This window comes from Miniopterus schreibersii, assembly GCF_964146895.1.
Source record: "Miniopterus schreibersii genome assembly, chromosome: 14".
Classification (NCBI taxonomy): Eukaryota; Metazoa; Chordata; class Mammalia; order Chiroptera; family Miniopteridae; genus Miniopterus; species Miniopterus schreibersii.
This window is the reverse complement of record NC_138114.1, coordinates 1,836,153-1,861,530: the sequence shown is the minus strand read 5'-3', so window position 1 is coordinate 1,861,530 and position 25,378 is coordinate 1,836,153. Positions and strand designations below refer to the sequence as shown.

General features: G+C 38.8%; 1 protein-coding gene and 1 pseudogene across 12 annotated transcripts in view; one reads left to right on the top strand and one right to left on the bottom strand.

Annotated features, from left to right (window-relative positions):
- The window catches only part of CCSER2 (coiled-coil serine rich protein 2), a 203,316-nt gene that overhangs the window by 155,618 nt on the left and 22,320 nt on the right, over positions 1 to 25,378 (bottom strand). The gene's annotated exons all lie outside the window — the stretch shown is intronic.
- LOC308567235 (putative inactive 1-aminocyclopropane-1-carboxylate synthase-like protein 2 pseudogene) lies at positions 12,120 to 13,852 on the top strand (annotated as a pseudogene). Its single transcript has one exon. The product of its transcript is annotated as a putative inactive 1-aminocyclopropane-1-carboxylate synthase-like protein 2 pseudogene (transcript).

The following is a 25,378-nucleotide window of genomic DNA, read 5'->3' as shown; positions in this document are numbered from 1 at the left end:
ACACTCAGCAGAGTCCTGCTGAAGCAAGTCCTGCTCCTGGGGTCACCCCTGCAAGGGCAGATCCTCCACTGTGGTTGTGGTTAGTCCTCACAGCCAATAGGCCTGGAGGTAAATACTTCCCACTGATACTCCAATAGCTGGGCAAATAGGGAGGCTGCACCACTGGGCCCTACAGGGCACTACAACACAAGGCTACTCTACTGGGAGACCTAGGACCTCTACCTAAAACATAGAAACAAACACAGGGAGGCAGTCAAAATGAGGAAGCAAAGAAACATGTCCCACATGAAAGAACAGAGCAGAACTCCAGAAAAAGAACAAAAGAAAATGGAGACAAGCAATCTGCCAGATGCAGAGTTCAAAGCACTGGTTATAAGGATGCTCAAGAAACTTAGGGGAAGAGTAGAGGAGCTCAGTGAAAACTTCAACAAAGACAGGAAACATAACAATGGAGATAGAAAACATACAAAAATAACAGAAATGAAGAATACAATAATTGGAATAAATAATACATTACAGAATATCATCAGTAGAGTAGATGAGGCAGAGGACTGAATCAGCAAATTGGAAACTTAAAAAAGCAGAAAAAAAGAATCAGAACACCAAAAAGAACAAAGAATACAAAAAAATGAAGATAGTTTAAGGAGCCTCTGGGACAATTTCAAGCATACCAACATTCACATCATGGGATGTCAGAAGGAGAAGAGAGAGAGCAAGAAATTGAAAACCTATTGGAAAAAATAATGACAAAAAACTTCCCCAACCTGCTCAAGGAAACAGACTTACAAGTCCAAGAAGCACAGAGAGTCCCAAACAAGATGAACCTAAAGAGGCCCTCACCAAGACACATCATAATTAAAATGCCAAAGGTTATAGACAAAAAGAGAATCTTAAAAACAGCAAGAGAAAAGCAATTAGTTACCTACAAGGGAGCTCTCATAAGACTGTCAGCTGATTTCTCAACAGAAACCTTGCAGGTCAGAAATGACTGGCAGAAATATTCAAAGTGATGAAAAGCAAGGACCTACATCCAAGATTACTCTACCCAGCAGAGCTATCATTTAGAATTGAAGACAAATAAAGAGAGTCCCAGACAAGAAAAAGCTAAAGCAGTTCATCACCCCAAACCAGTATTAAAAGAAATGTAAAAGGGTCTTTAAGGAAAAAAAGGATAAAAAATATGAATAATGCCCTAACTGGTTTTTGCTCAGTGGTTAGAGCATCAGCCAGTGAAGCAAAGAGTCTCAGGTTTGATTCCCAGCCAAGGACATGTACCTGGGTTGCAGGTTCTCCGTGCCCTGGGGTGCATGCGGAAGGCAAACAATCAATGTGTCTCTCTCACATTGATGTTTGTCTCTCCCTGCCCCTCCCTCTCTGTAAAGCAATGGAAAAAATATCCTCTGGTGAGGATTAACAAAAAAATAAAATATGAATAATAAAATGGCAATAAATACATATGTATCAACCATTACTTTAAATGCAAATGGATTAAGTGCTCCATTGAAAGATGTACAGTGGCTGAATGAATACTAAAATAAGACCCTTACATATGCTGTCTACAAGAGACTCGTATCTGATCAAAAGACACACACCAACTAGAAAACAAAGGGATGGAAAAAGATATTTCATGAAAATGGAAGCAGGAAAAAAAACTGGGGTAGTAATACTTATACCAAACAAAATAAGGCTTTAAAACAAAGGCTATAACAAGAAAAAAAGAAGGATCCAGCAATTCCAATTCTTTGGTATTTATCCAAATAACCCAAAGCACTATATGGACATATATATCCACATGTTCACTGCAGCATTATTTGCAATAGCCAAGATATAAAAGCAATCTAAGTTCCCATTAATAGATGAATGGATAAAGAAGTGGTGCATATATACAATGGAATATGACTCAGCCCTAAAAAAGAATGAAATCTTGGCATGTAGAGCAACATGGATGGACCTAGAGGGCATTTTGCTGAGTGAATTAAGTCAGAGAGAGAAAGGCAAATGCCAGATAATTTCACTTACATGTGGAATCAAAAAATAAAACAAATAGCAACAGACTCATAGGTACAGAGAACATTCTGACAGTTGCCAGATGGAAGGGGGTTTGGGGACATGAGTAAAAAAGGTGAAGGGATTAAGAAATACAATTGGTAGCTACAGAATAGTCATAGGGATGTAAAGTACAGCATAGGAAATATAGTCAATAATATTGTAATAACTACATATGGTGTCAGATGGTACTATATTTATCAAGGTGATCATTTCTAAGTTATATAAATGTCTAATCACTGTGTTATACAGCAGAAACTAATATGATATTGTACACCAACTGTACTTGAAAAATAAAAAAATATTTTAAAAAGTTACCCTAGGTTAAAGAAAAAATCTAAGCTAATCTGAGGGCTCAAGTGTAAAGTTTCCCTATCTGCTTATATTATGAATTTTGTTACCTGATTTGTTTCTAAATATTCATGAAACTTTCTCCTACATTTACTTATAACTTTGAAATGAAATAAAACAGACATTGTGAGTCTAGCTTATTTTAGTATCTTTGCTATCTTTGATGTACTTTACCTGATATGTCAAAGAATGAACGGGTAAAGAAGATGTGGTATTTGTATACGATGGAATACTACTCAGTCATAAAAAAGATGAAACACAACCTTCTGTGACAACACGGGTGGATCTTGAGGGCACTATGCTAAGTGAAATGAGAGAAAAGGACAAAGCTATTATCTCACCAATATGTGGAATATAAAACAAAACAAATGAACTAACAAAACAACAAAAACACTCGGAGATTCAGACAAGAGAATGGTGGTTACCAGAGGGAAAGGATGGGTGAGGGCAAACTGGGTAAAGGGGTCACATACATGGTAATGGGAGGAAACTAGATTTTTGGTGGTGAACACATAATATAGAGATACTGAACTACAAAGTCATATGTCTGAAATTTATATAAAGTTATTAACCAATGTTACCGCAATAAACTGAATTAAAAATAAATAAATAAAACTTGCTAAGCAAAAAAAAAAAATGCAGTCATAACAATATGAAAAAGTACATGTTGGCTATACAACCTAATGATAACATAATCTCTGAAACACTTCAATACTGTCTGCTGGCACTGGCTTGAAAGGTCTGAGATTTTCAGAGCTAGTATCTCTAAGAGTAATTTTTAAAAGTACAGCAGATTTACAGTACTAGTACTTCACATTTGAAAAATGTTCAAAACTACTTAAAAATTCCTTTTTAAAAAACTAATAAATCAAAGATTTTTGCTTTTAAAATGAAACCACAATGGATGAGGAAGGAGCACCTACAACAGGTGCTTACCACTCATCCTTGTTGTTTAAGTTTCCTAACAATAGAAGGTGGTAAATTTAACCCATTTTAAATAGATAAACCAAGATTCAGAAAGGCTAAGATTCTTTCCAAAGTCCCAAGTTCCTAAACTACTGAAGAGGATTCAGGTTCAAGTCTACCGGATTCCAGGCTCCATGAACACTGTCTTCCTGAGAAAACAATGACACATTATGAGAGGCAGGGACAGGTTAGAGAAGCATAAAGACTAAAGAGCCTAGGTATTCATTAAAGGAGAAGTTCTGCAGATAAACGACACTTCCCTTCTTTCAAACTCCTTGCATATCCAATACTTGATGATCAGCCACCCACAAACACTCCTGGTTTTCAAATAGCTTTTCAGAAGGTATGAATTGTCTGTATTTTAGAGATTTACATAGGCATAAATTCACTACTGAGTCCAAGAGCAATTAACTGAACAACAATGCTGGTAACTACATACCCATAACCAGTCACTTCTGGAAACCTGCTTTCACATTCAGGTAACTACATCTTAATTTTAATAAAAGAATATTTTTTTTAACTTGTATTACTCAACCATTTCCCCCATACCCTCTTCTCCCGTTTTTCCTGGCTTTCATCTGTTGCACAAGTTGATTCAAAGGCTTGATTATGGCAATTAAATAAGCAAAAATGACACCTTCAGCTGAAAGCAAAGGTTTAAAACATTTCAACTTCATTATAGATTCTTCACGGTTTTAAAGAGAGCACTCGTCAATCTCAACATAGCCTCGTTACTGGATCAAGCTGGCCTTTCTGACCTCCAGTTACAACTTTTTACTCAGGCAGATGGGGATCAAAGCCACTTGCGAAAGTTAGGCTCTAAGTGAATGTGGCTTAGAAACATTAAATAACGTTATTAAATGTAGATTTGTTATAGGTAGTTAGACAGACATGAGTAGAGCAAGGACAATGCTGGCCAGGTACAGAGACTCACCAGGGAAGAAAGCCCCAGATGCCTAGCAAGGGGAAAAACTGGGAAAACAAGAACCTTGGCCCCAGGGTAACCTTTCCTCCGCTAGCATATCTCTGGTCATAGGTTTGGATCCTCCCCTGACCTTTTCCTCCCTAAAGATAACATCTAGGCTTCAGTTGTATTTCAGTTCCAGGCCCAGAAAAGCAGCAAAACCAGACAAATGACACTGTGGCTGCCTAAGGACCAGCTGACTGACTAATGACCCCTTGCCATGGCATCAACCAATCAGCAGAGACCACTGTCCTTGCTCTGAAAGAGCACACAGGGAAAGCTGATGAATATTCTATTGAGACCCTCCCCTAAGATTCCCACCTGCAAGAGAGAGAAATACCCTCAACACAAAAGACCCAGGGGAGCATGCCTACACCATTCCCTTCCCCCCTACTTTCCTCTACAGGACCCCAGGAGACTTGCAACCAGCGGAGCAATGGGCAGTGGCAGCTCATCCCGGGCTAAGCCCCTGTTCCGTCTCCAAGGCCTCCTTTTCTCTCTGACTTCTCAGTGAGCCACAGCAGCCCCACCTGGGCTCTCCTGTTGCTTCTTCTGTGCCCTTCCTTGTCTCACTGTCCCAGGTGTGTTTTTGCTGTGGCCAATAAATTCTTGCTTGCTTTGCTGCACTCTGTCTCATGACTGAAATCTTTCCTTCAAAAAGACAAGAGCTGAGGTCTCCTCACCTTGCTGGTACCAGATTCAAGATATATTAATTACTTCCTGAATTTCAATTTAAGGAACAAGGAGAATACTACCAAATAAAGAGGAAACATAAGTGCTCCTGGCCAAACCACAAAAACTCTCCCTCCAAATTTTACCATTTAGTTCAGGTAAACTCAAATAAATGTGTGGGGCATGCAAATGACGTTAAGCTGCTAAGTTAAGGGCTAGGTGAAAATGATAGGTGACAAGTTGCTTGAATAATGACCAAGCCTAATACCTGAGTAGTTACACTGCCTTTTAAAATAGTATATAGGCATAACAATTAAGCACAGACATTTTACAAACAGTAGGTTCTTGAAAAAAAATCACAGAATGCCATCATTTGCATTTTAATCTATTTAGGAATTGTTGGAGCATATAAGAACTGGGTTTGAAGGGTCAGGTGTCAGGGGGGAACATGACTGAGTAACATGAACATGTGAATGGATAAATTTTAGGCTGTAAATTCACTGTTGGTACAGACTGGGGTTTGATATATCAGTATACATTACCCAATCCCAAGCTTATTCAGCATATGACAGACAGATAAATACCCCAAAATAAAACATTTTGTTAAGATTTACATGTATTGAAAGTATAATATCATAGAAAAATTTTAATAGTAATTTTGACAGAATACAACACAACAATAAAAAAAAAGAGCTACTAGTTACATGTAACAACACAGATAAATCTAGTAAGATCCTTTAAACAAAAGAATCCAGATACTTAAAAGCACATATAGCATCATTCCTTTTATAGGAAGACAAGACTTCCACTTCCACTTTGGATGTAGACAGCTGCAATGAATTTCACTACTACATAACAACCTGAAAGTGCTAGATAATACTCAAAATCCTAATTTTCCTTAAGTCTATCAGAGAGCTGACATCTTCAGGCAAGTAAGCCAAATTCCAAAGTGGGACAAGACCCTCCAAGGAGAGACAAGACATTTTAAAAGTTTCAGTTTGGGTAGAGCATAAGAGAAAGAGGTGACCATCATAAAAGGAATAGTAAGCTAACATTTTCATGGATGATTAAAAGCCAAATATGGAGTAACATGTTAGTTTGGAAAAGCAAGCTCTTCTCCATGGGTCTCAACCTGATGTTCAAGGGAATTACATGGGAGAGCCCCCTCTCAATGGCACAAGTGTGCAGGAGGTGATGAGAGGTTGTCCTGGGACAAGGGCACAGCCCCTCCTGCTTCCCTGCATCCTTCTATCCTATAAAGCAAAGCTTTAAACTGCTGGGGACCAGACAGCAAACCCTCCTGCCTTTCCTGTGTTTTCAAGGTAATCAAATAACTGATGATAAAAGGCTTCTCTATAGAAGAATCATACTAATAAATGGAGAAAAATGATGGAATCACAAAATAAGAAAATAAGATATATCTGGTGTTGGTTAGTAAGCAATCCCTAATGAACTAATAGATCCAGGTAGCAATCATTAATGATTGCTAAATCCATTAGGTGAAAAAGACACTTAACTCCGAATCAAACTTAACATCCTATTATGACACAAGAGGAAATGCACAGTACCATCTAAGAAATATTCTTGCCAAAACAACTTAATCTGAATCTATTCAAGCCTCTAAATCTATCAGTTTACAAGAAAGACAAAGAACAGAAAAGCATGTTAAACAACATAAGGACATAACCAGCCAAATCTAGAATGTGAAAAATCCGTAAGAGAAAGAATTCCGTTTCTTTCCTAAACAAAAAAATGGAAAAATGTTAAAAGTTTAAAAGATACATTAACCAAATGCAATGTGTAGAACTTGTATGGGTCCTAATTTAATCAAGCCCTCAGTAATAAATGTTTTGAGACAATTTAGAAAAATTGGGCATAGGACAGGAATTGAATCATATTAAGGACTTTACTATTTTTGTTGGGAGTGATGAGTATAATGCTCATACTTAAAAAAAAAAAAAAGTCTGTTTTCCATTAGAGCTACAAATTCCAAAGTCTTTAAATATGAAATTATATGCTGAGATTTGCTTTGAAATACTCCATTAAATATCTGCCCCCCTCAAAAAAAAAGTGGTATAGATAAAACAATACTGATAACTGTTAAAAGCTGAGTGGTAACACACTGGGGGGTTCACCACATACTGTACTGTTTTTCTCTACTCATTATGTTTGAAAGAGTACATATACAATGTTTCCTTTAAAAACTAAATTCCAAATAAGGATGCTTCCATAAGAGAAAGAGAGATGTAATAACCACAACACATTCTGTATTATCCTCCCCTCCCTTCACACTCTCCCTTTCTACAGCCCTCCTCCCCCCTTCGCTTTCCCCTACTCTTCCTCCCCCCCCCCCTTTTCCCTCTCCCCCACTCAGTTCTATTCAGAGAACTCCCAATGCCTGGATCTCTACACTTAGCCCCTCCCATAAATGATAAAGGACTCTTAAATTAGAAGTACCAGGAACTATAAAACTGGTCTAATCAAGGCTTGAGAGGTTCCAGCAGAAGGAAAGCTATCAAAGGTTAATTGTTAAGAGGGTTGTGGAGCTGACCAGATTAGAAATTTCAGTTCACCACTTCCTTGGAGTGTAGCCTAGGACAAATTACTTGGTTGCTCATTAAATCTGTTTTTTCATATGTAAATGATGGATAAATAATAGTACCTAATCATAGCTTTTATTTTAGGCTACTGTTTTCAGATTAACAGAACAATCTCCTAAAATCAATCTGGCGCTGTTATTTTGGCATTTGCCAAGGGATATTTTGTGAAAACACTATCAAAAAGTAATGAGACTGGCCCAGCCAGGTGTGGCTCAGTGGCTGAATGTAGACCTAGGATCCAGGAGATTGAGGTTCAATTCCCAGTCAGGGCACATGCCCGGGTTGTGGGCTCCATCCTCAGTGGGGGGTGTGCAGGAGGCAGCCAATCAATGACTCTCTCAACATTGATGTTTCTCTCTCTCTCCCTCTCCCTTCCTCTCTCTGAAATCAATAAAGACATATAAAAAAGAAAAAAGAAGTAATACGACCAACAGGGATCTTTGACCTTCATCACACCTGAGTATGACCCTGATACAAAGCTCAGAGACAATGCAAAAGTGGCTGTGTCACATACTACTTTGTGGTTTATACAAGTGATATATTTAATAATTTACTTTTTTAAAAAATTGATTCCAGAGAGCGAGAGAGTAAGAGAGAGATGGGGAGAGATTGAGAGAAACATTAATCAGTTGCCTCCTGCACACTCCCTGATGGGACCAAACCCACATCCTGGGTATGTGCCATGACCAGGAATTAAACCTGCCACCTTTTGGTGTACAAGACAACTCTCGAACCAACTGAGCAACACCAGCCAGGGCAATAATTTACTTTTTAAGTACAACAAAATGTTTCCACCAAAATAGCCAGGTCACAGTAAAATGTAACCAACCAAGTCACAATGTGATGCCTCCATATTCAGTTTCATATCAGCATGACCCAAAGCCTCTCTATAATACCCCTGGCTCCCTTATCATATTTAAGCTTTAAGAGGACAGTATTTAATACATGACACTATATTAAATTACATACAGGCTGGCATGCCTAAGTGGTTGAGCACTGACCTATGAACCAGGAGGTCATGGTTCTATTCTAGGTCAGGGCACACGCCCAGGTTTGGGGCTTGATACCAAGCAGGGGGCATGCAGGAGGCAGCACATCAATGACTCTCTCTCCTCACTGATGTTTCTATCTCTCGCTCCCTCTCCCTTCCTCTCTCTGAAGTCAATTTTTAAAAAACATTAAAAAAATTATAAATTACAAAGCTCTTATTTTAATATTAATTTCAAATACTGCTGAACAACGAATGTTTAAAGCAATAAACCAACCTGTTCTGATAATCAAATACTGATGAATATTTATAATTCAGTAATATAAATGGAGCTAGCACTATAGCGACACCTAATGTAAGCTCTCAGATGATTCCGAAAACAACTCAAGATTACAACTTATAAGGGCTCATGGTTGATTTGTTGAGGAATTTGGGGACTCACAGCTCCCACAGAAAACCATGCTGTCCCACCAACATGTGTTTGCACACAGAGTTTCTTCTGTCCAGAATTCACAACCCCTCATCCTTCACACATTCTTCATAGCATCACACAACCTTTGCAGAGCCCAAGCCCACAAGGCTAGACTGTGGGCTCCAATTTCTTGTCAACAACTCAAGAAGTGCTCCTTAGACCAGTCTAGGTTTATGTTCCCTTCATTGGAGTCCAAGTTCTTTGAGAACACAGACTATGCCTTCCATTCATTAGTTCCTCACTGTAATCCTAGAACACAGCCTGGCACATAACTGGTGTTTTACGAATGTAGGTTGAAAGCAAGAATGAACAGTATATGCCTTAACAGTGTTTTGATGAGAATTTCTGCTTGTTTTACCTCAAATGCACAGTATCAACACAGATACTATATATAAAGCCTAACAGCTTGACACAAAATAGGCAGTATATTTCAACTAATATCTGAGGTCACAGAACAGGCTAACAAGCTTCTGTTTATAAGATCCTATTTTCCCAGGTAAAAACAGGTACCTAAATTCATAATATTGATTTTTTCCCATCCTTCCACAAACTGCAATGGGTTGTTAAACCCAATTAACAAACCATTCTCTTCGCTGATGGCTTCCTTCTTCCTTAATAATTTATTCTGATTTAGAATGTCAATCCCTACCCATATCCAAGGCACCTAACTCTTTAGTCTTTTTTCCAAGAAGAAATCTAAAACTTTTGGCATAAAAAACAACCACCTAAAAAAAACAACCTAAAAAACAAAAGGCCCAAAATACCACAGCAATCTTGAGAGAGAACAAAGTTGGAGGTGTCATACTACCTGATATCAAACTATAAGAGGCTACTCAAAACATCATGATACTGGCATAAAAACAGACACATAAATCAATGGAACAGAAAAGAGAGCCCAGAAATAAATCCACACCTATACAATTACTATTTGACAAGGCAGCAAGAACATACAATAGGGTCAAGACAGTCTATTCAAAAAGTGCTGCTGGGAAAATCGGACACACACATGCAATACAATAAAACGACATCACCTTCTTACACCATAAACAAGAATAAACTCAAAACAGATTAAAGACTTAAATGTAATGATCAAATTTTTTCCCCAAGATGGCAGTGGAGTGAGTGGAAGCTACACTGACACTCTCTCAGGACCAAACTGGAAATGACAACTAAAATATAGAAAAACAACCCTGAATAATCAACTGCAACTGAAGACGAGCTAGAGAGCATCCTCATAACCAAGGAGGAAAAGGGGAGACCACCTAGAGACTGGTAGGAAGTGCAGAGGCACGAGAGGGCTGGCTGGGCTCCCACAGGCAACAGCTGAAGGTCCGGGGGATATCTCAGCTGTGGGGGGTTCCCACTGAGGACTCTGGGGTCTAACCCCCAAGCTGGGCTCCCCAGTCCAGAGCACCAGAACTGAGAAAGGTGCCCACATAACATTTGGCTGGGAAAAGCAGTGAGGTTTCTGTCTGCCAGGGAGAAACACTGGAAATGCAGGCCCCTCTTAAAGTGCCAACACACAAAGTTTCATGTGCAGCCACTCACTTTGGGCTCCGGCTGAAGTAGGGCAGAGTGGACTAGAGCAGTGTGAGGAGAATCCAGAGGGGCTGGCTAGGGGAATGGAACTCAGGGGTCTCCCATCTGGACGCCCATGCTGAGTCATTCCCCCATAGGGCAGAAGACATCTTTCTCAGGCAGAACTGACCTTCCAAGCAGCTTTTGCTGGGGCGGACTGGGGTAGGGAGGCAGGAATTGCCCCACCCTGCTGGAAAACCTCATTCCCAACCATGTGGAGTTTCTAAAGTCTGAGGCTCATTAAGAGACTGAACAACAGCCTCTGGGTGCTTTGAGACTTTGACTAATTTGCTTCTGGACCCAGAGGTTAGAAAAGCAGATGTTGGTGAGCATCTTGGTCCTGTCCAAACACACCCAGCCCCAGCAGAGGAAACCGCAAGCTAAAAGTGCAGAAAGCTTCAAATAGGGTACTCAAGGCCAGTCACAAACAGCATCTGACATTGGCCTGCATCAGAGAACATCCAAAAGACTGGGAGTCCTAGCAGATCTACCTAATACATAGTATCACATCCAAACAGGCAGCCAATATGGGGAGACAAAAAAAACAAGCCACAAATGAAAGAACAAGAGAAGTCTCCAGAAAAAGAGCTAAATGAAATGGAGATAAGCAATCTCTCAGATATAGAGTTCAGAATACTAACCATAAGGATGCTCAACAGCATGAGAAAAGATACGGATACTATGAAGGAAATTAAGAATGACATAGTAGAAATAAAAAATACATGGGAAGGAATAAATAGCGATTAGGAGAAGCAGAGGATCAGATCAGTAAATTAAAAGACACGACAGAAAACAATCACTCAATCGGAGATCCAAAAAGAAAAAAACAATTAAAAAAAAAGGAGGACAGCCCGGCCGGGCGTGGCTCAGCGGTTGAGCATCGGCCTAGGATCCAGGCGATCGGGGTTCGATTCCCGGTCAGGGCACATGCCCGGGTTGCGGGCTCGATCCCCAATGACTCTCTCATCATTGATGCTTCTATCTGTCTCTCTCCCCTTCTCCTTTCCTCTCTCTGAAATCAATAAAGATATATTTTAAAAAAAAAAAAAGGAGGACAGTCTAAGGAAGCTGTGGGACAACATGAAACATAACAATATTAGCATCATAGGAGTGCCAGAGGAGGTCAAAAGCAAGCAAGGGTTAGAGAACCTGTTTGAAGAAATGGCAGAAAACTTCCTAACCTAGTCAAGGAAAAAGAAACACAAGTTCAAGAGACACAGAGAGTCCCAAGCAAGAAGAACTCAAAGAGGCCCACACCCAGACACATCATAATTAAAATGCTAAGAATGCAAGACAAAGAGAGAATATTGAAGGCAGCAAGAGAAGCAAACTTCATGAGAGGAGGAGGGCCTTGGAGCAGTGCCTGAGCCCTGATGGTCAAGGTCTATTTCTTCGGCGTAAGGACTTTAGACCAAAGAGATGAGCAGAAACAGAGACACAGGTTCAGGCCAGCCTGGTAAGTCCAAAACAAAGACCTGGAGTATGAGTCACCAATCAGACACCCTCCACAAGCCCTGTGGCCAGGTGAAGGGCCAGGGCCTCAGAAACCAGAGCCCCCACCCCCAGGTGATGGAGCTGATCCCGCGCTTGAGGCAGACCATAGAGGACTACATCACACAGCTGGAGACCAGGCACCTGTAGCAGGACTGGGAGACAGAGAAGCAGAGGCACACTCAGGCCATCAGGAGCAGGAAGCCATCCTTGTCCACTTAATGTGCCAGGTGGTCAACCTCTTACACTCTGGGGTCACAAGTAGCCTGGAGTTCCAACTGCCTCGCCATTCCCCGGACATCCGAGGTGATGTTGGAGGTGGGTAGCTGGCCCAATCGCCCAGGGAGCCTGACCAGCTAAGTCACCAACTGAGTGATTCGGAAGCTGCATTCATCAGCTATGACCTCTCCAACTGTGGGATTGACATCTCTGCCTTATACCACTCCACCTTCCGGGACTTCATGGCCTACCAAAGAGACAAATACCACAGAGGCAAAAACACCTGGGGCTTCATTAACCTTGGTATCAATGAGAACAAGCTCTGCATTGATCTGATGACTGAAAGGTTGAGTCGAAGTGACATGAACTACACTGATAATGACCTTCTGCAATATTCTGACTGGAAAGGACATGCATTCCTGCAGGAAGAAGTGGCCCTGTTCCTGACCAACTACAGCAAGGCACCAGCCCAGCTTGATCCAGAAAATGTGGTTGTTCTAAATAGCTGCCTCTCTGTCTTCTTGGCACTGACCATGGTTATGAGTGATCCAGGTGAGGCCATTCTGGTCGCCACACCCTTCTATTCTGGCTTCACCTTTACTTCCCGCCTGTATTCGAAAGTTGAGCTGATTCATGTCCACCTGGACAGTGAGATCACTGAGGCGGACACCTGTCCCTTCCAGCTGACTGTGGGCAAGTTGGAGAAAGCCCTGCTTGACGCTAGGCTTAAGGGGAGAAAGGTCAAAGGCCTTGTGCTGATCAACCCTAATAATCCTCCGGGAGACGTCTATTCCCGGGACTCACTGAACGAATATCTGGAATTTGCCAAGAGATACAACCTCCATGTGATTATTCATGAGATTTCCATGCTGTCTGTGTTCAATGAATCCTTCCCATTCTGCAGCGTTCTGAGCATGGAAAGTTTGCCTGACCCCAAAAGGACCCATGTGATCTGGGGCTTTGGGATCTCTGGCTTCTGCTTTGGCGCTCTCTACACCAACAGCAAGGATGTGGCCTCTGCCGTGGGCGCTTTTGGCTTCCTCCATGGCATCTCTGGCATCACCCAGCACAAGCTGTGTCGGCTGCTCCAGGACAGAGAATGGATTGACAACGTGTATGTGCCCACTAATCGTTCCCGGCTGCAGGAAGCTCACAGGTTCATCACCAACCAGTTGAAGGCATTGGGTATCCCCTTTCTCAATTGTGGCTCTGGCCTCTATGTCTGGATGAACTTGAAAAAGTACCTGGACCCATGCACATTTGAGGAAGAGCTGCTCCTTTATCGCTGCTTCCTGGACCACAAGCTGCTATTGTCCCCTGGCAAGGCCTACATGTGTAAGGAGCCTGGCTGGTTCCGCCTCACCTTTTCAGATAAGCCCCTCCACCTAAAAGTCGCCATGCACAGGTTCTGCCAGGCAGTAGGCGCCCAGCAGCAGCACTGGTTGGAGAAGCAAGTGGAAGATGCGCTGAAGGAGGAGGTGCCCTCGCTCTCATCCAGTCACTGAGGACCAGAGTGTTTTACTCTCTGCTCGCCATTGTGTGTGGGCAAAATGTTTTTATGGGGCTGGGGTGGGAAAGCCTAGAGAAACAAAGGAGCTTTCTGCATCCCTGTTTTAGATGGTTTATAGTTGCATTTGGTACCTAATAAATTCCACATTTCTCTTAAAAAAAAAAAAAAAAGGCAGCAAGAGAAAAGCAATCTGTTACCTACAAAGGAGTCCCCATAAGACTGTCAGAAACTCTACAGGCCAGAAGGGAATGGCATTAAATAGTCAAGGTAATGCAAAACAAGGATCTGAAACCAAGGCTACTTTATCCAGCAAGGCTATCACATTCAAAATAGATGGTGAAATAAAGAGCTTCCCAGACCAAAAAAAAAGGCTAACGGAGTTTATCACCACCAAACCAGCATTGCAAGAAATGTTAAAGGGACTGCTGTATTTAGAAGTAGAAACAGAGAGAGAGGGAAACATAGGCATCCAGAATTAAAATTGCAATAGATAAGGACCTATCAATAATAACCTTAAATATAAATGGATTAAATGCTCCAATCAAAACATAGGCTCCCTTAAGGGATAAGAAAACAAGACCCAAAAATATGCTGTCACAAGAGTCCAACCTTAGAACAAAAGGGTCACACAAGCTGGGGGGGGGGGGAGGAATTATGTAGGACTTTAAGGGAGGGATTGAAAAAAATACAGTCATAGTAGGGGATTGTAACACTCCAATGCCTTTACTGGATAAATCTTCCAGACAAAAAATCAACAAAGAAACAGTGACTCTAAAGACACACTAGATGAGATAGATTTAAATGACATTTACAGAACATTCCACTCCAAAGATGTAGAATATACATTCTTCTCAAGTGCACATGGGACAGTCTCAAAAACAGACCACATGTTAGGACACAAGTCTCTACAAGTTCAAGAAGACTGAAATCATATCAAGCATCTTCTCAGACATTTACACCATGGAATACTATACAGTTGTAAAAATAAAAAGAAGGATCTCTTATCCTATGAGACAGCATGATGGGAGCAGGACAGAATTATGCTAAGTGAAATAAGCCAATCAGAGAAAGACAAGTGTCACATGATCTTACTCATCTGTAGAATCTGGTGAACAAAATAGATCCAGAGACACAGAAGCATGGAACAGACTGAGGAATCTCAGCGGGAAGGTGGGGGGGAGGAAAGGGAGATTAATATAAGAACTTATATGCATATATGCATAACCATGGACATAGGCAACAGTGTGGTGAAGGCATGAAGGTAGGGTTACAGGGTGAAGAGGATCAGTGGGGGGAAAAGGGGACATTTGTAATACTTTCCACAATAAAGATAATTTTAAAAAAATAAAATAATAAATGTAATGATCAAAACCTTAAAATCCCTAGAAGAAAACTTAGGTATACATCTCCTCGGGCAAGGAAAACAAAAGGAAAAATAAACAAATGGGACAACTACATCAAACTAAAAAGTTTTTGCACAGCATTGGAAACCAAAAGACAACCTACTGAATGGGAGAAGATATTCACCAAGAAATATCCAATAAGAGATTAATATCCAAAATTTATAAAGAACACATACAACTCAACAATGAAAACACAAAGTATCCAATTAAAAATGGGCAGAGGACCTGAGCAGACGCTTCTCCAAAGAGGACATACAGATGGCCAAGAGACACATGAAAAGATGTTCAATGTCACTAATCATAATAACCTTATCAGATATATCAATGGCAGATAGCTTCTTATTCAGTAGGAGGTCTCTTCGTTTTGTTGACGGTTTCCTTTGATGTGCAAAAACTTTAGTTTGATGTAGTCTCATTTGTTTATTTTTTCTTCTGTTTCCCTTGCCCAAGGAAAAAATCACAAAAAATATTACTAAGAGCAATGTCAGAGAGTTTACTGTCTATGTTTTCTTTTAGGAGTTTTATAGTTTCCGGAAAATGCAAGTTAAAACCACAATGAGATATCACCTCACAGCTGTCAGAATGGCTACCATCAATAAATGCACAAACAACAAGTACTGGTGAGGATATGGAGAAAAGGAAACCCTGTGTACTATTGGTGGGATTGCAAATTAGTGCAGCCACTATCGAAAACAGTGCAGAGAGGTTCCTGAAAAAGTTAAAAGTAAAACTACCTATGACCCAGCGATTCCACTTCTCATATTTAGCCAAAGAAATCCAAAACAGTAATTTGAAAAGATATATGCACCACTATCTTCACTGCAGTGTTATTTACAATAGCTAAGCTACAGGAGCAACCCAAGTGCCCATCAAGAGACAAGTGGATAAAAAAGCTGTGGTGCATATATACAATGGAATATTACTCAGCCATAAAAAAAGAATGAAATCTTACCATTTGCAACAAGATGGATGGACCTAGAGGATATTATGCTAAGTGAAATAAGCCAGTCAGAGAAAGACAAATACCATATGATTTCACTTATATGTCAAATCTAAAAAACAAAATAAACAAACAAAACAGACTCATAGATACAGAGAAGGAACTGATGATTGTGAGATGGGAGGAGGGTTGGGGAGCTGGATAAAAAAGGTGAAGGGATTAAGAACTAAAATTGGTAGTCATAAAAAAGTCACAGGAATGTGAAGTACAGCATAGGGAAAAGCATATGATTGTCTAACTACTATGCTGTATACCTGAAACTAATACAAAATAATATTGAATGTAAACTGCAATTGAAAAATATCTAAATTACAAAAGAAATGGGACATGCCACAATCATTCGGTCTGACTCTGGTTTTTAAATGCTGACTCTCTGATTTATTACAAAATATTTTAGATAATTACTCTGCAACTTTTAAAAGCAACTAGGACACCTATACTTTAACATTTTAAAAAGTAAAAATCCTCACACTAGTTAAAAGCAGTTAATCCCCGAAGTATTATTACTGAGAATCTTCTTAATTTGGCAAATATCAAAGAAGATTAAATTTTGGTGCGATGTTTCCATCTATAAATTGATCATGACATAAACATGAAGACAATGGAATATAAGAAAATCTTATTGTTCATAGGACCAACACAATTCTACTTTCTCTGCAGGGAAGCCTTATTTAATCCACTGCAAACCTCCACCTCAGATTACTACAACATTTTTTTATTAAGCACCTATGACAAGACCCTGAAAAATAAGTAAGATTAGATATAATACCTGCTGGGAAAAGAAGTTCATGATCTGGGAAAAGAAAGAATGCTCTCATTACATAATGGCTGATAATATATTCATTCAGTCATCACACATTCTCTGAAAGCCTATTATGAACCAGGCTCTGTGCTAGAGGCTGGAGATATAATAAGGCACTCTACTACAAAGAAAAGACATGTAGACAAAAGAATGGTGATTGAATGCTTTAACTGCTATAGGCAAGTGAATGAGGTAGCATATGGGGACACACACACGAAAAGGCTTAATTGAAGAAGGGGATATCATAAATAGCTTTGTAGAGGAGGCAATGCTTGAGCTGGGTCTCAAATAACATATAGTAATTAATAATAAAGACACTGAATGTGAAAAGCAAAAAAGCCTGAATAAAGAGCACAAGCAAAAGCATAGAACCAGCAAGGAACATTTAGGAAATTGTTATTCATTAAACAAGGGTTCAAAAAATTGCAGGAGGAAAACGAGAGAACCCTGGAGAAAACACACCTGTGGAAGGCCTTGTGTGCCATACTAAGAAATTTGGACTTTACTACAGACAGGAAATCAAAAGGTTTTAAGCTGGAAAACAATGATCTGACCTCAATTTTGAAAAGTCACTCTAATTTCAGTATGGAACATGGAATAGAGGAAGAAAGGGAGATAGGTTAGGTGGTTATAACATGAAATAGGTGGCAAGGGTTATAGCAAAAAGGTTTGAGAAAAAGTACAAATACAAAAGATATTAGCAAATAGTGAACCTTAAGAATTTTATCACAATAGTGGGCACAAAATGAGAGCACAATATTTAATATGTAAATGGGTGACTGATTGAGTAGATGTAGGAGATGAAAAAGAAGAAAGGGTTCAGGGTTCCAGGCTTCACAGACTGAACAGAGGGTGGTGCCTATAACTGAGGGCAAACATGTCTGGGGAAAAAAGATCATGAACTTATCCTGTCAAGCTGACTTTGAGGTATCTACAGGAGGGTGCAGGTGGGGTCTTTACTAGTCACATAAAGGAGTCTGAAATGCAAGGACAGGTCTGAATGGGAGATGATGGTTTGAGAACTGTCAAAACAGAAGATAATGGTGAAATGTTCCACCAGAAACAGGTGAGGTAACCTGAGGAAGATGTAGAACAAGGAAAGAGAAAGGCTAAGGACACTGCCCAGGAAATCCAACATTTAAGGAATGGACCAAAAAAAGGGTAATAAAGAAAGAGAAGGCTGAGAATGTATGATCTGAGAGGAAAGAAAAGAAATGCAAGATAATTTGAAAATGGTAAGAGGCAGTAGTGTCAGATTCCCAAGAAAAGCAAAGAAAAACTAAAAACTGAATAGAATGATTGGACTTGGTAGTTTGCAAACCTCATCATCTATGCCAGAGAAGTTTCAGGAGATGATATACAGCATAGAAAGCTGACTACAGCCCAGCTGGTGGTGGCTCAGCGGTTGAGCGTCGACCTAGGATCCAGGCGATCGGGGTTTGATTCCCGGTCAGGGCACATGCCCGGGGTTGCGCGGGCTAGGGAGCCGATCAATGACTCTCTCATCATTGATGTTTCTATCTCTCTCCCCCTCTCCTTTCCTCTCTCTGAAATTAATAAAGATATATTTTTTTTAAAAAAGAAAAAAAAGAAAGCTGACTACAGCGAGTTCAAGAGTAAAAAGAGATAAAGAGACGAAATCAGGAAATTAGCCCATTCATTCAGAGATAAGAAAGAAAAAGGCAATAAATTAAGAGGATATAAAGGCAACAGTCTTTTTGCCCTCTTTTCTGTTTCTAAGATGCAGGGGGAAAGCTAAAGAGAAGGTTAACAATAAAGATAATGGTGGGACCAATACCTGGAGCAAGATCCGACAGGATGTAAGATAAAGGCAAGCTTCCAGTCCTGTTATGAGACCTAGAATGCCAACAGGAAAACAAAGCCCAGGTCCTGATTTACAGGTGAGTCAAGAAAAAGCTGACAGCTCTACAGGCACATTGCTCAGGGCTCTAGCCCTGGGAACACTAAGCACTGCAGCTACATTAGCCACACTAACTGCAGGCCCCACTCACCTACCTTAGTCAGGACTGGCTGAGCCTGCAAGGTTTGAGAACTGAGCTTGCAGCTAAATAGGACTGGAGAAGGCAGGGACTGGGTCTTACCACATGTTATGAGCAAACTCAACCGGCAAGAGCATGGGAGGCCCGGCTGAGCATGGCTCAGCGGTTGAGCAATGACCTAGGATCCAGGAGATCGTGGTTCCAATCCCAGTCAGGGCACATGCCTGGGTTGCGGGCTCAATCCCCAGTTGGGGGCATGCAGAAGGCAACAGATCAATGACTCTCTCATCACTGATGTTTCTCTCTCTTTCCCTCTCCCTTCCTCTCTCTGAAATCAGTAAAGATATAGTAATTAAAAACAAAAAAAGGGCAGGGGAAACTTGGACAATACAAATAATTTCAAAAATATAAGTGTATGAAAATTATACATTCAGTGGCTTAATTAAAAGCTGCATTTTTAAAATTCTCGGCATCTAGCACAGAGTGTGACATATAACAGACATCAGTGTCTACAAATGAATGATGTTTTGGGGTTGGCTCAGGACTATATCCCAAGAGACAGGAACACTTGTGGGAAGTAGGCTATACAGTGTCTCCCTGACCTAGGCAAGAAGCTCTCCTTCCTGTGGGACCGGAAGGATAAAAAGACCTAATTGTCTCTGCTGAAGACAAAAGAGGACAACACGACTGAGGGACCTTAATGATAATAGCTAATTTTACCAAGAACAGTATGTGCCTAGCATTATGCTAAGCAGTTTATAAGAATTATCATATCTTAACTTTATTACAACACAGGACAAGTACATTTATTTCCATTTCAGAGATGAATAAACTGAGGTTTGCAGAAGTTAAGTAACTTGTCCAAGTTCATATAGATAATAAAGAGCCAAGACTACTGAACCCAGCTCAGTGGCCCTCAATATGGTGAATAGGATAGTAGTAGTAGCAACAGAAACAGCAACAGAAGCTAACACTTTTGTAGCTCTTACTATATCGTAGGCAGTTCTAAGGGTTTGATATATATTAACCTATGTAATTCTCACAACTACTTTATGGTGTAAATATAATCTTTATTCACAAATGAAGAAAATAAATATAGAGGGGTTAAGTAGGTTTCCCAAGGTCACACAGTAAGTGACTGAAATTTAACTATTACCCTATATAGCAATTCATTCTCTAAACTCAATATACCTGTGTTTTCAAACTGCTGATCATGACATCGATTTATTGTTTTATAACAAGCAAGTTTTGTTGTAAATGAAAATACTAGAATAGAACTGACTACCCCATTCTTTTCCCAGTCCCTTCTCCAGTGCTGGAAGAGACAGCTGAGATCCTGGGAGTGGCAAAATGCAGGAAAAAAACATGTAATTAATGTGTTTAGTTTTATAATGGGTAGGAAAGGAAACAATCAAATTTAATAATAAAAAATATTCAAGAACTCTTCATGGAGCACAAATCAGAAAATTTGTTTCTTCTATAGTTATAAACTTGCATAGACTAGAAAGAGAAAATGGTTAAGAATTACTCAAAGTAACTATAAAGTCTACTTCAATGAAAAAAAAACAAAGAATAATCTATTTTTGAAGAAATCAACACTTCAGGAAACTTAGAAGAATAGGAGGAAAAGGGTGGAGGTTGAGGAAAGAAAGCTGAAGAAGATGCTCAATTTAACTCTAATAAGAGAAAAAATGTAGCCACCAAACACAAGTATGCAAAATCAGAAAGAAAAAAAGTTACCAGAGCCTCCTAAAGAACTAAAAATAACAATATAAAAATTAGTTTTTCAAAACAAAAACAGACTCATAGATACAGAGAACAAACTGATGGTTGCCAGAAGGGGCTGGGGTAGGGCAGCTGGCGAAAAAGGTGAAGGGGAATAATAGGCACAAACTTTCAGTTATAAAATAAATAAGTCATGTGGATATAATGTACATCACAGGGCATACAGTCAATAATACTGCAATAACTTTGTGCGACAACAGACGGTGAGTACACATATTGTGGTAAGAATCACTATGCTGTTCACCTGAAACTAATATGATATTCTATGCCAACTACACTTTCATTTAACAAATTGCAGGTGCTTTTGGTTTTTTCCCGAAGAAACTTGAGTCAGAATTTTATATTAAAATAATCCCTTATGCCAAGAAAATGAAACATGGAATGCAAATCAGACTACAAAAAAAAAAAGAAAAAAAGAATTAAAGTCCCTCGTACATTAAGTCAAAGATATTTCTTACCACCCAAGGAACTTAGAGGTGGCTAAGGGACCAACAGGGAAAATGAAAAGTATCACTCTACACAGAAGACAACATAAGAGCACTGGCTGATCCAGGTGGTTCAGAGAGAAGTTCTGAAAAGCAGTTTGAGGAAGAAATCTTAAGTAAAAGGACAGATACTGAACTGGATGTCGGTCAGCTCCATCATTAAAAGTTAAGAAACAAGGGGAAAAGAACTTATAAAATGTTAACGGGAAAATTTTCAGTGAGACAAAAGGACAGATAAAGAAGACTAAATTTTTATAATGAGGAAGCAGGTGAAGTTCAGGGAAATCTAAAACACTTTCCTAAACAAATAGAAGGTAAAGAGATGCTGGAAGAGTATACAAATACATGCATGCACTGGTTGTTTAAACAATAAAAACAGCAAGTGTAAACTCAAAATCAAAATTGTCAGGAGGTGAAAAAGAATTATCTTATTTGGAGTAAATTACAAAATAATAGCGGAATGGACCACCATGAGGGAAAATACCAGCAAAGGAGAACAGACATTCTAGATTGCTTCTAAAGGCCTTATCTGAACGCTATAATCAAGCTGTCACTGAAAGAGCAAAGTGGATTAAAGTCTGTAATGGTGACAGACTCAGTCTCTTCCTGTGGAATAAGTAATTCCATTTGTGTGTGGTAATGGTCTTATCTATCAGATCAAAGAAACAAGGCTTGTTGCATTCAGGGACTTAAGAGACAGAGTGAAAAACTTCAGTCATGTTTTTTAAAGCCTGAAACAATACTCTAAAATGTAATTATATTACGTAAACATTTTTTGCCTTTGTAAGTGGCTCACGTAAGGAAAACCAATATAGAACCTAAGATGGTTACAGCTTCAGCAGTTTTTATAATGTTCAGTTGGATTTTTTAAATTAAGTTGGCAACACTTTACACAATTATTTTATATTATATTTTATAAATTAGATCATAGTAATAGCATAAAACAGTCTTTTCCTAATTAATGATGAGTCAATATCCTTTCTATACATACAATAAGAATAAAACAGGACAAAAAATATCAGAAGGCATAATGCATAGTGAAGGTGCTTCATAACACTTTAGTTTCAGTTATATGTGTGAATGCATGTGCAGTATGTAAAATGTTCTGAACACTATAAAATTATAATACACAAGGATTACATGTCTAAGAAATTTTTCCTGCATAGGTATTCCACAAAATATAAAAACCCTACCAACAACCTTTTGCATAGAGCAGACACAAAACCTTGCACACCAGCTCCCACTCATCCAGAGAACTGCTCCCCTCATTCTCCCCCTCTCCAGGGCTTTTCCCATAACCAGCTGACCTGAGCAGAAACTGACAGCTGTTGGCTAGTACAAATAATTGATTTCTTGGGGCCCTGTTCACACAACTTCACTCCCTCACCCACCTTCAAAATCTAGCCACTTTAGCCTTAAACAGAGCGAGTGCACACAAGTCTCCATTTTGTCTGTCTTCATTCTCATGAGTAATCCCCATCAAGCACCGTCCATAGAACTTTCTGAGATACTGGAAATATTCTGATTCTGCCATGTCCAATATAGCAGTCACTAGCTACATGTAGCTATTGAGCACATATGGATAGGGTGACTAAGGAACTGAATTTTTATTTACTTTTAACTTATTTAAATTTAAATAGTTACATGTGGCTAGAGGCTATCATAATCAAAGCACAGTCTTATACACAAGCAAAAAAACAAAGTATTTATCCTCTCTCCTGTCTTTTCAATTCTTGCTATTATTATTTCAGAGAAAAAAAGCTTCTTGTTTATTTTCATTCCATTTTATGAATCACATAATGTCCCTAAGGAAGACAAACTTTGAAAAATAGATAAATCAGACAAAAATAGCTTCTTATAAGAAATCCTTAAATAAAATTAGATGTAATAAAGAAAAGTGCTATTAACCTCTATATCCTTGAAAATGCCACTCTGTCGTATAATGTGTTTTTAGTAAACCAGAATTCTAGAGTTGGAAAATTACAGATCATATATGTAACTGAGGTCAAAGAAGTTAAGGGAATCACCATTCACAGTTTGCTGACCACAGAATCAGCTTTTCTGACACAGGGTGTGCCCAGAAATTCTTTCAGAATTCACTCAACTACTTATAGCAAATTACTAAATACAAAAAAACCCTACCTTCAAGCCACTCATTTTTTCTAAATACTCATCTGTCTCCTTAATGCTCATCTAATAAAATGTGATTTTCTTTTCATATCAATTAAAAACATACTTTCAATCAATTTTATTTCCTAGATTTAATTACTAATATCCAATGGTGTTATATTCTATTATTTTTTATTGATAAATATAAAATAATACTTTTTTGAGAAAGAAGCTTTCCAAATACTACAAATAAATATCTTTAAGTTTATACACCACTATAATTCAATTCTAAAGATTTTTCTGTAAAAACAAAGTATGAATTTATTTTTAAGTTTGCTTGTAAATGTACCAGCTATAGCACAATAGCAGAAATAATTTTCTAAACTTTAGTTATAATTACCACTTAATTATTAGTTTTAGTTGAAAATAATATTAAAACATTAACCTATTTAAGGACAGTAGAAATGACAGTATTGGTACAGAATATTCAAAAAGTATACTAGCAGTCTGAGGTTTTGGTACCTTCAAAAAATAACTTAGACAGCAAAGAGTGCCCAGAACAATCCCTCCATCCTTTAGTTTTCCTCAGGTTTCTAAGCTGCCAATTTCCTATGTCACAATGGAAAAATAAAAATGCTTTTAAATCTCAAGGAAACAAATACTGTACCTTAGTTTCACTTTTGCAATTTTAGTTGACAAGTTCAAATGGGTTAACACTGTGATAAGGCCACAAAACAGGTAATCATGGACTACATAAAAGAAATATAGTATCCAAACCAGAAGAGTTAATGCAGGTTACTGAAGTCTCACTTAACTCTAGTTGGAATGACATTAATAGTTCTGAGCATTACATTTTCTCCTTTCTTATTAAACTAACTATAAAATACTCTTTAGTTAAAAACTTCTTATAATTCCACTGCCCTAACACAACTTTCTCATTACTTTACGTACCCTTCTAAATCACATTTACAGACCCACTCTGCTATAAAAACAGTCTAGATGCAATTTAACGTTCTACTTTTTAAATATCATCATTTTATAAATATTTCCCACATTTCTATCATTACATTTATTACGTTAATTGTTACAATGTATTACATGGAACTAATATGAAACAAATTATTTAATCATGAATTATAGGACCAAAGATTATGAATATCTTTATCCTTTAATATACCACTTTTACAGTTACCCTGACAGCATGGAAATACACAGAGGGGGTTAAGGGTGAAGAACCATGTCACATGAAGAAAAGTAAAACATTTCCAAAACCAAGAGAATATATAATTGTTGCTGTCAAATAGTTTAAGGTGTCAGAGAGGGGTAGAAGTAGAATCAAGAGTTGAAAAAAACAGAAAAGCAGTTTTCAGCCCCCCCAAAAAAATCTTTCAAACTATCAGAATAATTAAACAAGGTAATGGGCTACCACATAAAAAATGAGCCGTCCATCTCTGAAAACATCAAAAACAAGCTGGATAATCACTTGCCAGAGATAGTGAAGACTCTTAGACCGGGTGGACAATAGGATTGGATAACCTCTCAAGTTTCTTTTCACTTGTATGTTTAAATATTTATTAATCACCTGCTATGACCATAGCAATGTGCTAGGTGCTACGTATAAAAAAGTTGACAAAACAGGCATGGCTCCTATGGTTTTTGCAATTATAGTCTAGGATAGGAGACAAAAGAAAAAAAACACATAAATAAACAAATCATTACAAAGCATAAAACCTGTAAAGGAAAACAATGAAATGCTTCAGGAGAAAATAGTACACTGGACAACAGGGAAGGAAATCTCCAAGGGGGCATATTTAAGTTGTGACCTAAAAGAAGAGGACCTAGCCATTTTTCAGAGGATTAAAGATGGCGGCAGACGGAGTGAAAGCTACCCTGACACTCTCCCAAGACCAAACTGGAATTATAAGAGAAATATAGAA